Raw genomic sequence first — 16,594 nt, 5'->3', positions numbered from 1 at the left:
CACGTCAGCCCGGACCCGGCCTCACTCATCACTATGCGTCCATTCGGCCTCTCTCACTACATGGACTGATAAAGAAGACTTGTAGAGGCACTGGGGGAAACAGTGACCTACTGTCATCTACACGCAGACAGCCACAAGTGTCGAGACACAGGAAGGAGCTCAGTTGTCATGAAATGTTTCTTAAAGGGGAAAAGTTTCCGCTGTCATCAACATTAAACATGTGTACATGCACAATAACTATAAAATGACAGTTTCCCTGTGAGACAACAGAGCAAAAGCACATATTTACGCTTTCTGAGCTCAAACTTCCTCATATTTTTTTCTCTCCTGTGCCACCTTGTTCACGCTGAAGCAGCACGGCATGTAAACTAACTCTCTGTCTCTGCCCCCACACTCTCCATTGTCCTTACATGGCGCCCAGGCATCAATTCAGCACAAGAATTTCCCCTTTTCTTTCACTTCCAAGCCTGTGTGTGTGTGTGTGTGTGTGTGTGTGTGTGTGTGTGTGTGTGTGTGTGTGTGTGTGTGTGTGTGCTCTCTGCTCTCACAGTGCAGCGTAGACTTCAGCATCTTTCATCTTCCCGCACTAAACCCACAGTCATCATGAAACTTGTTGCTCCGCTTCACTCGTCTCGTTCACACAGACACAAATAAACACGGTGTGTGAACAGCCCACGCGTGTTCAAACACGACTGGCACTTGTCACCTATAGACCTCTGCTCTGTCGCTTCAAGCTTTCCAGTAAAATTTCCCATCTGTCTTCCCATCGCTGCACCTCGTACGGGTATGACTCACTCTTTCGCATTCAAGATTAATCATCTTCAGTTTTGTGTGACCTCATTCACTGATTGTTCGCCAAAACAATGTGACAGAGAGTAGATTCAAGAGATCTTCTGAGGTTAAGCATCCTTTATTGTGAGTTTTAACGTGCCAAATCTTCGATTCAACCAGGACTTTTGGACTTTGATGGGTTAAGACTCACTGACCCTGATTATCCACTGACTTTCGTATTTGACAGATCAGAAGAACGCCACTGTTTTTTAAATATACGCTTAGGATAGTTTTCCAATTTCTTTGAGTTGAGAAAAAGTCTCCTACTTTCATTTTTCAGTTTCAAGGTCAGCATCAGAGGCAGAAAAGTTTGAGGCATTTCAAAGCCTTATGTCTTTGTGTGTCAGCTGACCTGGTGGTTTAAGCATGCATCCCTGTATACTCGGAGAAAGTAGTCCGTATGGTGGTGGCAGTGGTTATTTTTTAATTACACCATGTTGGTAGTAAAGTTTGGAAAATATATATTGATATCATATTAACTGCATTTACCTGTTTATATGCATTTGTAATACAGGGTGAGCCATAAGTTTCTATACAAAGGAAAGATAAACATTGAATGTTGGACAACTGTTTTAATTTAATGAACTCTATATGGTTACCATAGTTTCAAAAACACATAAAGCCATTGTGTATAAGGGGAAGAAACGAGACATGAATCATCTCAAGAAACCTATCACCAACACTATTACAAGCACAACTTCAACTGTGCTAAAGTAAGTTCATTAACAGTGAAAACACTTATAAAAAAGTGTTTTTTGAAACAATAGTAATCATACAGAGAATGTTATATAAAGAAAACAGTTGTCCAACATAAAATGTTTATTTATCCTACACACTCTGTGTTTAACATTGTGGTTTGTTATAAGCACCCACACACGCAAACATGTCTAATGCAATATTTGAAATGACTAAAATAAGTTCAGTTTTCAGGGATTTTTTAAGAAATTTCCCCCAACTGAGTGCAACTGTCATAAATACAGCCATAAATATTTGTTGTGAGCAAACATGCAAATATGCCTGACACAGCATTTCTAAATGACACTTATTAGTTTTAAGAACTGTAGAACTTTAATAGTTTCATTTACAGAGCAACAAAAACCATCAATGGGGAAAAATAAGACATTTTTTGGAATGTAACTTTTGGAAAAATTCATTGAAGTTGACTGCAACCAAACCCTATATAAACTTCCTGTATTTCTGAGCTAAAATTCCCATAAAAACTTTCAGGATACTTTCCTAAAATTTACTGTAAATTTTCCACCCCTATGCAACTGGACTTCTGGAAAGTGTCTTGGGAAAACATTTTTCATGATTCAGCGCTATGAAAATATAGATTGATCGGTTGATTAAATAGTTGACCAGAAAAAACAAACAAACATGTTATGAAATTCAACTTTCAGGCTTGCCTGACTATTTCTGCAGCTCAGACTTTGGATTCAACTAGAGCCCGAACGATTAATCGGCGCAATTAATCAGTCAGTGCAATTAATTATGCCTGTCCCTGATTAATCAACATTAGCCAAAATGTAGCCGATTATAAAAAAATTTTTGCTCCCGGGAGACTCTTTCGCTCCTGCTCCTGTGTGTCTGTGTGTTGGGCTGCACACTGCCTGAGTGCCTGCCCCCTCAGTCCACCGTTATGTAGTATAAGACTATAGAATGACGTTTTAACATTGTGTAAGTTGCTTATTGTGTGTTTACAGTTTGACTTTTTTCTTCTTAATGTGTTTGAAGTTTGACTTCTTTATTTATTATTGTGTTTACAGCTTATTCTTATTTATCATTGGTTAACACTACAGTTCTTATGTTGACAGTTTTATAATTTAAGTTCCTTGTTTTAATTTAATAGTGTTCTGTCTCTGTCTTGAATCATATGGGTATTATAATAATTTAAGGCCATATACAGTATATATCCTGTGTATATCAATGAATTTATTTTATATATCAGTAGGGATGGGTACCTTTCAAATTTGAAACGATACGGTACCGATGCCCGATACCTGGCAATCGGTACCAGTACTCAACGGTACCACTTTTCGGTACTTTTTTGTGTTTATGTGGTAAAAAGTACTAATTTGTTTAATAATAAAATATTACATTTTTTTCAATTTAACATATTCATTCATCAATATATAACCTCGCAATGCTGTGTTCATGTCCAGCATGAGAAATCGCCTACTCTTCCACTTCCTCACAGTCACAAAGATGCATTTAGGTACCTAAACACGGTACCTTTTGGTTTTACATGAATCGATACCCGGTACTTTTGACAGAATTCGGTCGGTACCTATAAAAGAACCTAATTCGGTACCCATCCCTATATCTCAGCCTATATTTCGGATATTAGTTGATTTATTGAATATCATCTTTTTTTTTGCCCCCAGTATCGGTATCGGCATCGGCCCCAAAAATCCCATATCGGCCGTGCTCTAGTTTCAACACATCTGACTTACAAACCTTGTACCAGTGCAGCAAACCACCTTTTGTTCACCACTTCCTGCACCTGAATTTCTCCTTTGCTTTGACATTTGTTCCATCAAAGTCCCCACATGCTCATCAGATTTGAATACCTTCATTTTTGTGTCTTTTTTCTTCGTCTTGTTTCACTCCCTGACTTAGATTCCCATTGCATTAAGTCTATGCAATAACAATATCAAGTTAAAGTAGACAGTTTAATCTTTCAGCTGCTTTCTTAGTTTATAAGTGCTGTCCTTAAACACGTTCACTCTCTGTTACCCCACTCCCTGCAAGCAGTGGAGTGACAAAGCAAAGAATGTGCATGGAAGAGTAATCTGAAGAACAAAAGCGCCACTTTGTTGTAAAGCCTTAGAGCTGAAGAGACAGCCAGCCTGAATAAGGGTCAAAGATCACTGGCTGGTTTGGAGGCTGTGTAAGCCAATGGACACATACACAGCTAAGCAGCTCACACTCTCTGCAACATGACCGACAAAACATGGAGGGTAAATACCACGAAGGAAAAGAGATTCCAGGTGAATCCTGTTGTCTTTTTGCACAAGGTGTTGCCATGGGAAGATCGCAGAGTGCCACAATGATCTGCACCGCTGCCAACACGTCTGCATGATAAGACTGAGTTTGTTTTCTTTAATCACAAAACAAGTCACAACTGGCATGCTACCACATGCCGGCTGGCATTTCAATAAACGGTGGGTTGTATCAACAGCTCAAGACTTGTTTGTGTGAAAGGGACAGGTTTACAGTCACATCCTGAGACAGCCTCTCAAAGTCAGACTCATAATATCTTATCAGAGGCAACACCACAATAAAACCCCGACAGAGCTGTGTCAAAGCAGGAATGAGAACCAAGGACGTCTGATCAGAGCGGTTTCAAGTTGAAGTGGAAGACTAGACGAAAAGTGGCTGCTGAGGAATTTTCCCTGGGCTACACTGGAGTTAGGACCTCACATTCTTTGTTAAAGCACCATAGTGATGCATGTCTGCATGTCTCCCTTTATCTGTATATTCATGTCCTCTGTGAGGAAATTGGAGGAGCAGGTGGAATGCTGCAGATGTTTCCTTCGGGGCTGTGAATAAATCAATAAGACAACACACACACACACAGATGCAGAGAGGCTAAAGCCTGCACGTTATTGAGCTCAAATCACCCCCAGTGTAGCTGTAGGTAAAGGTCACGAGTCTGTGCCATCAGGGGCTTTCTTCCCCTCGTTATGAAAAATGTATAAGTATCTGTATGAGTCACACAGACACATGACATTTGCATAAATTACAAGGGGAGGAATTTCAGAAAAACCCTCTTCGTGCTTCATTTGTAACATCGAGAGCTTCTCTGATCTGCTTCACCGCTTTCACAGATGTTTCAGCATGAGCAAGGCTTTGTTTCAGTGAGATCATTTCACACCATGCTTTTATTTCAGGGAGTGAAGTATTCTGATTGTGATAAAAAAGCGCTCTCAGGAAAACCACAACGCAGAGCTGTAAGAATGGCAGAGAGGATTCACGAAGCCGCTGCTTTCTGCATGTGATGGCTTTTCAACTGCAGCAAAAAAAAAAAAAAAAAATATGCTTCTTAAGACACAAGACATGAGAGGATACCTTCACTATGTTCTTCACTATAAGCTGGCTAAAAGTGCCATAACCATAATATGACTGCATGGGGTATCACCAGCAGTCACAGAAATGTCTGGAAACAACTGCTTTTGTCTCTGATTTTTCCAATGAAACTGGGAATGTTATCTAACCCTGCGTTGGTACATGCGTGTTTTATCAAGCCCATTTTAACTGTTCACAGATTGTGCTTTACTTTTTCTTCAATAATCTTCAGCTATAAGGTCATTTTATGATGTTCTTTACTTACAGAGAGTAGATTCAAGAGATCTTCTGAGGTTAAGCATCCTTTATTGTGAGTTTTAGCATGTCTGTAAGACTTAAAAGAATCACACACTTTGTGTGAGTCTGCACATTTTCTTTTTCATACACTCCAGGGATGTGCATTTCAAGTGAAAAAAACTTTAGTCACTGCACATTATTTGCATATTGTTAGAATATCACCCGTTGGATATGTTGTATGAATGGATATGTTTTAATATTTTTTTTCCAGTTCTTAATCTCAGTGCTGCACCTGTTCTACTGCCAACTGCCACCCCCTATGTTATCATGTTATTATGGGTTTATTGTTATTATTCATTAGCAAAAGGTAAACAGCCTCCATATGCCCCACAAACATTGTAAAATAAGGTAATAAAAGCATTGAAGGATGAAATACTAGTCGCATCAACTGTTCGATCTTTTTTTTTTTTTTTTTTTTTTTTTTTTTGTTTGTTATCAAACGATTTAATATTTATATAAGGACTCATCCATACACTCGCATGTGATTTAACCTCGGTTAAAATGTAAGATTAAAAATGAACAGAAAACAAATTTACAACTAGTTCTGCTGGGTGTCCTCTCCCTTTAGGACTGACTGTAACTAGTTAATACATTTAAGGCAGATCAAATAAGTCTCCATTGAAATTGTTACTTCCAGATTATAATATAAGTATAGCTGTGTATGGTTGGTTTCGTTCCGTCAGGTGTGCGGACTCACCTTGAATAGTTTTCGAGAGTCAAGTGTCGAGGTTCCCGGTCACCTTACAAGATTTTCTGATTCTCCAGCCGTCCCTTAAAACTTTGTCCCAGAAACGCACCGCGGATCTAAGCACGGACCGGACGCTTGAGGTCGGTCCGGGCAGACTGACCAGAGGCGTAAGACACCAAACTTAACTTGTGTTCACCTGTTTTCTGTCAAATGATTACTGACGTCTTCAAATCACTATATGTTATCAGTGATGTTTAAAAAAGGACCAAACGAGAAACCAAAGTGCTGCCCGAAGCCGTCACACAGAGCCTCGCGCTCACAGAAAGCTTGTCAGCGCGAGCGAGGTGTGATTCAGACCTCTTCTGTCAATCACATACTCTGAAGGAGTGCTGTTTCCGGTAGTGACTTTTCAGAATAAACCCCACAGGTAAACAGCCCGGACCTTTCAAATCTCTATATTCCAGTCAGCACAAATATCTTTTCTTTCCAAGCACTGGGCTGAAATTATACCTGACTGCATACCTGGGCTGGTATTATTTATATTATACTTGTCTGTTTGATGCCTTGTTGTTCTAAAGCAAATACACATGCTTTGTATTATTATATTTATTATATTATTATTATTAGTTGTAGTAGTAGCAGTGGTAGTAGTCGTAGTATCTTAAATAGTTGGCATAGGCAATCACAGATATTGTTTCATTCTGGACCTTGAAAGTTTGACCCATATCCTAAGAGAAATAGCCGTGTTATCTTGAGAAAAATACACAAAGTTATCCACTGGAATGAGAAAACCTACTTTGTTATCCTGAGACAACAACATGTCAGTAACCGATGTCAGTAACAGCACCGATTTTTTCTGCCATCGACAAGAAACAATGTTACAGTAGTGTTTCGTAGAAGTCCATTTGTCCATTAAAAAAAAATCTCTCTACAGGTCCTATGGCACCAGAATGTACGCTCAAGAAACGCTTTATTTATCCTCGGCCTTTATTTTGAAGGAACTGGCACTTCCGCTTCACTGCATGTTTACCGATTTCTACCCTGACTGATGTCTGGTAAGAATTGAAACGGGAATGAAGAAGTGATGAGTGCATGAGGATGTGCTGCTCCAAGGTTAAGTAAACCACTGTCAGTCATGGATGAAAAAATAAGCGTTACAAAGCCTGTGGTGTTTGAAATGACTAACAGAGTCTGGTTTTTATAGACCCTCATTATGTCAAAATGTTTCCTCTTTCAGCAGGACTCATCCACTGACTGCGATAAGTCTTGTTTTATCATTTTATCATGGTGATGGGTTACGTAAAAACTAAGTCAGGCTCCAGGGTTAACGTATAGTCATTACTTGACAAAGTATAGTCTACAGTATTCAAATATTGATCAATCAAAGTGAAACTTCATATCTTTTCTGGGGTTGAGGTTCTTTGTACTTACCAACAACACTCTTGAGCCCTTTCTTAGAAAAATTTCATTCTTTTTCCCACACTACAGGAGTGCAACAAGAAGACATGTGTGTACATTCCGCTTTTATAACAGATGCAGATTGTGCAGATTTTAGAATCTCTTATATGTTGTAGAAATCACAGAATCTGTAAACTGATCAAAATGCTCTGTTCTGAAAATAGCACAAGATCTTCACCAGACTTCTTAGAATGATAAGGTCATTGCATAAAGATCTCCTGACTGATTCATGACACATTGCAGGGGCGGGACTCAAACACCATGGTCTGCCCATGAACCTGCACCCAACAATCCTCCAGAGGGCTGGCCAATCAGAGGAAAGGGGGTTAGTGGAGCAGGGGGTCTGGTCTCTAGGTTATGCTCCCCTCATGAATGTGACGTTTAAAAGCCAAACTTTTTAACACTGCGTATGGCGTCCATTCCCAAACTGCAAGGGGCGAGGTATTGTGCATGCACATCTACACTGCACTAACATAGAGTAGAAGTTGTTTACCTTTTTTACAATATTTTTTTCACCACTTCCTCTTCTCTGCCAAGTTTGGCTGCAATTTCAAGCCAGGAGTTGTTCATCACACAGTTATGGTGATCTCTCTGTGTTAAATCATATAAATGCCTGTATTTTTGTACTTTAGACACTAGGGGCTCTGGTTCGTCTGTGTGCCACAACAACTTTACAGACTTTTGGTTTATGTTAAGTTGTTGTGGCCTGACACAGCCCTTCAGCACACTCACTTTTTTAAAATGACCGGAGGGACAAAATAAATACTTTAAGAAAAAAAGGGGAAGAACCCCAAACAATTGTGTTCTGTGTTTTATTTCACTTGTTTCCCACCAGCAACAAAGACAGTGATGTATTAGAGCCATCCTTCACTGGCACAAGCAGGCATGCTGTCAAGTTTCACATGTTACCACAGACCACAACTTTACCTCCAGGAAGCTTTCATGTCTTTAAAAAAACAGACAAACACGCTGATTTGTGCAAACAGAAATATCTGTGGGTGAAGTATGAAGCACATGACACAGTTTGGAGAAGGAAATGTTTGAGATAATGACTTTTAATTTACTTCATCTGAGATTATTTTGTCTTTTCTGTGAAACAAAGTCATGAAACAGGTTTTGAAAGTGTTTTAGATCTAATGAAGGTGAAGATTTTACCCTGCTGCTGCTGCTCTGTCAGATATCCATGACAAAGACAGTCAAATCTGACCTGAACTTGTCCTGGCTACAAAGTCCTGCAGTAAACATTACAGTTGACTTTTCCGCTCTGCTGTTTGTCAAGAAAGTCACAAATGGCACCCCAATAAATCTCCCTGTGTGTTACACAAAAGAAGCTAATGGTCTCTGAGCTCTCTTGGTATTATTTCAACAAAGTGAAACAAAAAAATAGAAATAATGACACACTCTTTTTGCCAAAACTTTGTATATTTACTTTATGTGCAAGTTGATAGAAACTTGTATCCATCAAAAGTTTGGGTTCTTGTCTTCTTTAGATAAATGTTTAAGCTTAGTATGTACTAATTCTTTTTAGATGCTTTTATTTTCCAATCTACTGAGCTGAGTGTGTGTGTGTAACACACCTGCAGCAGTCTGCAGGTATAAAAGCAGCTTAATGATTAAACCTGCAGCATAATCTTGTGTCATTGTCCGTGTCCAGCCAGTGTTTTCCATTAAAAAAAGCTGCTCCTCTGAAATTAACGTTTACATCTTATTAAAGCCTGAGATGGAAAAAGAGGGGAGGAAGCAGAGAGAGTGGGACTGGAGAGGGGGCTGGGAAAGGGGACAAAGGAGGAAGTGGGTAGATTGAGCACCTGGCTCCTCTCTTCTGTTCAACTGTCTATGTGAGTGGTTGTGCATGTGTGTGTGTGTGTGTGTGTGTGTGTGTGTGTGTGTGTGTGTGTGTGTGTGTGTGTGTGTGTGTGTGTGTGTGTGTGTGTGTGTGTGTCCATAGAAGGATTTGTCAGTTGATTTGTGTGGGTTTGGGTAATAAAGGGCCTGCTGTCTCGACATCGACAGGTGTGCTTGGAACTGTGCACACATAAATGAACACACACACACACGAACACACACACACATGAACACACACACACATCCTCTTTTCCTCTTTTGTGACTTAAAAAAAAGAAGAGTGAAAGTGATATGCAGGATTACAACAGAGGAAGAGCAGAGAAAAAAGAAAAACATTTAACAAACAAAAACAGATACAGGAGACTTGAAAAACAGGAGTTAACAAGCAATCTGTTGCGTAAACCTGTGATCTTATCAACCATCAGCATGTAAAAGCTGTTGCAGATGCTTCCTATGTCTGAGCTCTTTCTTAATAGATGAACTATTAGCCCTGACAACATCAGCACAAGGTGCAGCAGAGGGGGAAGTGCTTGTGCATTTCTGTCAGCAGGTAAGTCTGTCCTCGTCTCGTCTTGTCGAGACTGTCATGATACTACAAGTCAAAGGTCTTGTATACCAAATGTCCCTCCACAGTCTGCACTTGAAGACTGGTGTTTTTGAGGTCAAAGATGTGACGAGACAGTGGTCAACGTGCAGTCTGACAGGAAATAAAACACTCAGTCACTGGGTTTGAGCTAACATCCTGTAATAAGGGTTTCACATCAACAACCTCAACAAGAGAAAACCTGAAGTCAGTTCTCTGAAATCCATCGAGCCCACACGTCACTTTCACCACGCTCTTTAAGTCAGAGTTGTGTTTGCGAATGAGCGTTTTCTGTGTTCCTGTGTCAATGAGCTGCAGCGTGAGGGGAAGCACACACCTTCACACATTCAGACGCTGCCCATGCTGTTAACAATGACACATTGTACACTGTGAAACACACTGATATTACTGTACTTGTAAGGACCAACAGTAACACTCTATGCCACATGCAGAGCCTTGATAAGAAATTGTTCCAAGTACTGGCTTCCACTTTGAATTTCTAACCATATTATCTGACTACAGTGTAAAGCTTTCTCAAACTTCAACTCAAAATCCACAAAACATCTCACAGATGCCTATTTTCCTGATGTAGGTGGCTCACATGGGCTTTTTCTTGTGAACTCTAAACAATAGTCCCAGGACTAGTTACGCCAGCTGCACTTTGAATTACTTTACAGACCAGTCATAAAAGCAAAGGCCCAGCATCCACAATGACAACAACAGCTTTACAGGGGGCTTAAATCATCAGCCCTGCTCCCAATTCAAGTTCAGCCATGAAACTACTCCAGCCAGGTAGGGGTGCACCCAGGCACACCAGCGTAAGGTAGTACAACTTTACTTTTCAGAGTTATCTTTCAGCATGTGGCCTGGAGAAGCTACAGCATATTTCAGCTCTAATTTTCAGCCTGTCTTCACTCAATTTGATTTTAAATTCATATGAGAAGGAAAATCGGCTCCTGAAGTTTGAGAGCAGAAGATGTTATAAGGAAAGTCACATGTTGAATATGGAATGGCAGGATATTCAGCTGCATTCATGACAGTCAGAGTAAGCTGCAGAAAAACCACACAAAGGTTTGCTCTGAATTCCATATTAACCCTCTGGTTTTGTTCTTGTGGCTACAAGGGTGCTGTATTTTTTCTGTTTATAAAACTCAAAGAACAATATATGTGTGGTATCTGTCAAACCACAAAGATTTATTTATGTCTTTTCACCTCCTTCCCAACCCTTTCTTTACACACTTTCTTTACCTCATTTCTCTCCTGCCCACGCCCCTCATCGTTGCCTTTTTTCTGCTTTGACCATTCAGCTTTGCTTTCTTTGAACTTCTCCTTTTTAAGGGACATTCCTTCCGTTTTGTATCCCAGCAGGCTGAGGGTGCAGCCAACAGTGAACCTGTCAGCTCATATGAGGACAGGACATGCCCCTGGGAACGACAGTAAGCATGTCGAACATTTCAGGATAACCAGAGCTCATCAAGACACTACATTCAGACAAGACTTCAAGGTTGTCTGAACATTGTTATAAAATGCTGTCAGTTTCAGCACATAGTCATAGTTAATCCCCCAGAGGAGCCTTCTGTTCAGCTGCATTTGTTGAGTCTCAGTTTCACTGTGAACAGAAACATTCCTCCAAGGGTTGTAACCCTCAGTGTTAAAACAAAAACCCAGTGCAAAATACAAAAAGACTAGTTTTTAAAATGACCTCTCAAGGCTGGCTCCAAAAGCCCAAATATCTTTAATATTATTTATGATAAATTTTGATAAATTTTCTGCATTTTCTGTTAATCCTTTATTCTTACACACTGGGCAGAAAGATTCTTTTTTAGAACTTCATTTTTTTTCTATCATATATTAAATTTCAAATTTAATGCTAAATCCCCATAATTACAGTCATGAGTGAATTAACCCACAGGTCGGTGTGATGTCCGTGTTTACCAGAAGGCCCTCATCGCTGCTGTCTTTTTAAGGCTCCCAGGTCCACAAACCCCTGGTTTCTGATTGGTCAGTCCTCTGGAGGCCTGTTGGGTGCAGAGTTATGTGCAGGCCTTGGTGTTTGAGGCCCCTTCAATGTGTCATGAACCAGTTAGGAGATCCCTATGTGATGACCTCATCATTTCAGCAAGTCTTCTGAAGATTTAAACGAGATTTCAAAGAAGACCTCGTGAAGATTTTGTTGATTATTTGTATATTTTAAGGACAGATTCAAGGATTTCCACATATGAATATGTAGAGGGTTGAAAATCAGCGCACTTTTTTATTATGAACATCCAGCATTTTTACTCTATTCCCGTGTGTTAAATATTGGAAAGCTTAAATACCCCCTCTTTAAATTAAACTTAAACAAATAATGTATATTCAAAACCTCAGATCATTCATTTCAAAGTTCATGTTATCAACAGGTTTTCACCTCTAGACATTATGTAATACAGCAGTTTGTATTGAGACCAACCTGGACCTTTACTTCATCAGTTTTGGTTAGCTTGGTGTCTCCGTGGTTGCATTGCAAACTGAATAGAGCACCTAAATCTTTTTAAATCTGACACAAAAAGTCAACATGGTGGGCCCACTTTAGTATGAAGCAACGGGTTTATCTGTAAACATAATCTACTGATGCATCAAACACTGATATGAGTCATGTTAGAAGTCATTGATGTAGACATACACTTAAGTAAACCGCTGCAGGAAGAAACACAGATGGTTTCCATTTTTTTTCCACCTCTGTGAAAACAGATTCTCCTTCCTCTAATTTTTTTTTCATCTCTGGCTCTGATACATTAAAAGTCTTCCCTGGAAAGACAATGACTTTCAAACATTTGTGTGCAAAACAGAGGTTGGGTTAATTATCTACAATGCACTTCAGGAGGCCACTGTCTGGCTGCTGACTCACTGTCTGGATTGTGTCTAGCAGATTTGTTCCTTAAGTTTTAATTTTTGATCCTGAGCTAACTATCAGCTGCTCTTTAACGCTTTCATTCAACATTTTAACGTCTGTTATAGTTAGAGATTAAGAGAGCACCGATCAGCGCTGAAAAAAAAAAGTCAATCAAATGTTAAAAGAAATATATAAAGAATATTTTTGCCAAATAACACACACATCACACACCTCACACACACACACTCAGTGCTGTTTTGGCTGAGTTTACCACCTCGCATCTCTTTGTTCTATAGTCTCTTCTTTGTCTGAAGAAGAGACAAGAAGATCTGCAGGCAATGGGGGCTGTGGGGGCTACACACACACACACACACACACACACACACACACACACACACACACACACACACACACACACACACACACACACACACACACACACACACACACACACACACACACACACACACACACACACACAGGTCAGCCTTTATGCATTATTAAAACATTGTTAAACCAGCATCACATGAGCAATAAACATGCACACACACAAGGGTCCTCAGCTGCTGGCCTTAGTCACCATGGAGACAATTGTGTGTCCTGCCAGAGACCAGCTGGTGGACTCTGACTGGGGCTGTGATGAGAGCGATATATATGTGTGTACATGTGTGTGTATGTGTGTGTGTAAGAGAGAGAAGCAGACACCAAACAAAGAGGCGGCTCATTACATGCTGCACACACACCTGAACCTGGGGGGAGGAGAAAGCAGATCAACATATTGATGAGTGTATTGATCGCGGCTGCAAATGAGTATTCATTCTACAATTCATTTTAGTCACCTGTCCTGTGGTGGGAGAAGTGTTGACATCCAGTCAGCGTACCATCTGTTTCCACCCTCACAGAGAAACATAAAGAGCACGCAGAGACACGTCTGGGTGTCTGGTTGGTACAGGACACGTTATGTTTGTCTCATTTAAACATGATTACAGAGTTTCTACAGGTGAAACACGCAGACCTCCCCTCCATCATTCCTCATGACTGACTCACTCTCACTCTTAACTTTCCTTTCCTACTTAAAGCACACCTGAAGGGACTGTCATATACAACCCCAGTTTTTAAGATGGTTCACTGCAAATACTCACTACAACGCAAGTGGTGATGTCTGACTTTGAATATGTGTTTTTTTTTGTAAAGAATAAAATAGATCTGCCAATAGGATCTATCTATCTATCTATCTATCTATCTATCTATCTATCTATCTATCTATCTATCTATCTATCTATCTATCTATCTATCTATCTATCTATCTAAATATCTATGCTAGGCGCTGCCCTGTTGGCTAGGGCTGCCTGTTGCAGCAGCTCTCTCTTCTTTGTCTGTTTCTCGTAATTTTTTTTGTCTCTTTTTCATAATCTTTGTTTTAGGAGTGGATCATTACTTTCTATGGTTCATTGTTGGTCATGGACACCAAGCTTTTTGTGGCTTCAGCGATATTTTTACGACTTTTTCTCCTGTGTTTGTCTGGAGATCCTAAATGTAACCATGTCTGCATTGTTTACATGTGAACTCTGCTGTTAGCAGCCTGTAGCATGTCAATGCTAGCTGGTGTAAGGCCAGATGTCTTCCCACAAGGTGGGGAGAAGGAGGTGAGGACAACGTGCTGGTTCTCAGGTGTGATCTAAGAAGTGACAACATCAACCTGTCCTTCCATCCATCGTTGTTGGGAACATAAGATCTATCTCCAATAAGATGGCCAAGCTAGCCATGCTGACCCAGGAACAGAGGGAATACCAGAGGGCAGAGTAGCATCATGCGATTCACAGATATGCAACAACATCAGACACCAACACCACATTGGAAGAGCTTCACCTACTGTGGGCAGACAGGATCCAGGAGACAGAGATGGAGCATGACTGAAGAAGCTCAGTCCTGGACCCTGTGGAGGTGGAGACTGACTGGGCTGGAGAGTGATGGACGAGCTGTCATCATCTACTTTCTTATGGACCTTTTTGCACTTTCTATACACTTTCATACTTTTGTTTTCTTGATTGCTGCTGTGACTTCAGTTTCGTTGTACTTGTTACAATGACAATAAAGTTCTATTCTTTTCTATTCTATTCTATTCTATTCTATTCTATTCTATTCTATTCTATCTATCTATCTATCTATCTATCTATCTATCTATCTATCTATCTATCTATCTATCTATCTATCTATCTATCTATCTATCTATCTATCTATCTATCTATCTATCTATATCATTGAAATTTGCATGATTGGCAGAGCAGAGATAGAGTTGAGTCTTCCTCTGTCTTGAGGGGATAGAGCTGAAAGCTTGGTGAACCTGTGAGCAGTTGTCTGCTGAATGGGTTTGTTTCTGACTGAAAGATGGCAACTTTGGCCATTGTGTATCCACTGATGTGTGTTTAAAGACAATAACATCGGTAACATTGAAAATATTTGAAAAAACATTTGTATAAAAAAAGCCTAATCAACCAAAAATGTAATGGACCCCCTGCAGTACCTCCACAGACCTCCTAGGGGCTGTGGACCCCCTGTTGTAGACCTCTGCTTTAGATGATTGTTAGTCAAAAACAAGACCAAAACACTTGTCTAAATTCAAGTTAGGGACAATATTTCACTTTTAACTCCAGAAACTGATTTCATAAGTTCCCAAATGTTTATAGATTATCGATAATGGAAGAGGTGATGACACACAGAGTGGTAAACATGCCTTTGAACCTGCTGTATCGAAACATGATGCTGGCATCAAAGTTGCTTTCCCCAAACACATCTGGTGGAGAAAAGTAGAGCAACACCCTGTCACACAAGTTGGAGAGAGCATCTCTGAGCTGCTGAGTCACTCCAATCACAATAGATAGCGATAACAACAACCTCATACATCCCACTTTTGTTTGAAGATGTGTCAAGTGTAGAGCTCAGAGAGGACAGAGAGCTGAATGAAGTCTAAAATGTCAACAGAAATATTCCTGCAGAAGTCCTGCTTACCTTGTCCAGTGTTAACATCAGTGGAAATGTTCAGTTTTAACATCAATTATTGCAAAAAAAGACGGCTTATGTTTCAATTTGACAGCTAAAATCACCCATTTACAAAACATTATTCTTAACATAACAACACAACAGTCTGTTTGTAATGGAAGATCAGGAAGGACAAAACAGAGTTTTTTCAATAGACCCATATCAGGTTGCTGCTGCTGTCTTTTTGTCAAAGCTTGGCTGCATTAGACAGTATACGTAGGGGAGGTGGTGAGGGCTTACTGAGGGGCCGGGGTTGGTTGCATCAAAAGTCCCCAGCTGTGCTCTGTGACACTGTAATTACATGGTTGACATCTTGGGCCTCTGATCCATCAGGATGACTGCAAAAAGAAAATTTACACGGCTTCAGTGAGCAGAGGAAATAAAAAAGGGAAACATGCACCTACATTTAGCTGAAGCTAATTACAAAAGATTTACACCATGACTCAGAAGTTTGTTTCCACTGGGATTTCTGTAAATAATAAAAACACACTTTTTGCACAGGAGATTGGTCTGAAGATTCAAACAAGACAAGCTTAAAGAAGTAGTCATACGTTTAAACCCCATTATACTGAAACCATGTTTTAGTTCCCCGTGCAAAATAAACAACATGAAGTCAATTTGAAGGTTTTAAAGAGAATGGGAAACAAATTGCATTACCCCAAGGAATTTTTAAAAGAACAGCAACACAATGACATCCATGTTGTTTGCTGCAATTTGTATCTCAGCCATGGCTTTCAAAAGTCAAAAACTATCTACAATTGCTTATTTCATTCATTACTTTTTTTATGTATAAACACAAATAGAGGTTTTGCAAACAGAAAGTGTTTTAGGGTGACCAAACCAGGATAAAGATGTGTCAGTTGGGGCTGATTCAGTTAGAAAACACAGCAACATGTGCTCATAGTTTGACTAG

The 16,594-nt window shown here is 39.9% G+C and overlaps 1 protein-coding gene across 1 annotated transcript in view; it reads right to left on the bottom strand.

Annotated features, from left to right (window-relative positions):
* LOC141787402 (adhesion G-protein coupled receptor G1-like) overlaps positions 1 to 6,233 on the bottom strand; it is a 28,840-nt gene extending 22,607 nt beyond the window's left edge. The window contains exon 1 of the mRNA XM_074665693.1: positions 5,894 to 6,233. The gene's annotated coding sequence lies outside the window, so the exon portion shown is untranslated. The remainder of the gene's footprint in view (positions 1 to 5,893) is intronic.
* Between the last annotated feature and the right edge of the window lie 10,361 nt (positions 6,234 to 16,594).

The sequence above is a fragment of the Halichoeres trimaculatus genome, unplaced genomic scaffold, assembly GCF_033239565.1.
Source record: "Halichoeres trimaculatus isolate MK-OKI-2021-1 unplaced genomic scaffold, fHalTri1.1 fHalTri1_scaffold_3, whole genome shotgun sequence".
In the NCBI taxonomy this organism is placed as follows: domain Eukaryota; kingdom Metazoa; phylum Chordata; class Actinopteri; order Labriformes; family Labridae; genus Halichoeres; species Halichoeres trimaculatus.
The sequence above is the reverse complement of the archived record's forward strand: the minus strand, read 5'-3'. Positions and strand labels throughout refer to the sequence as shown.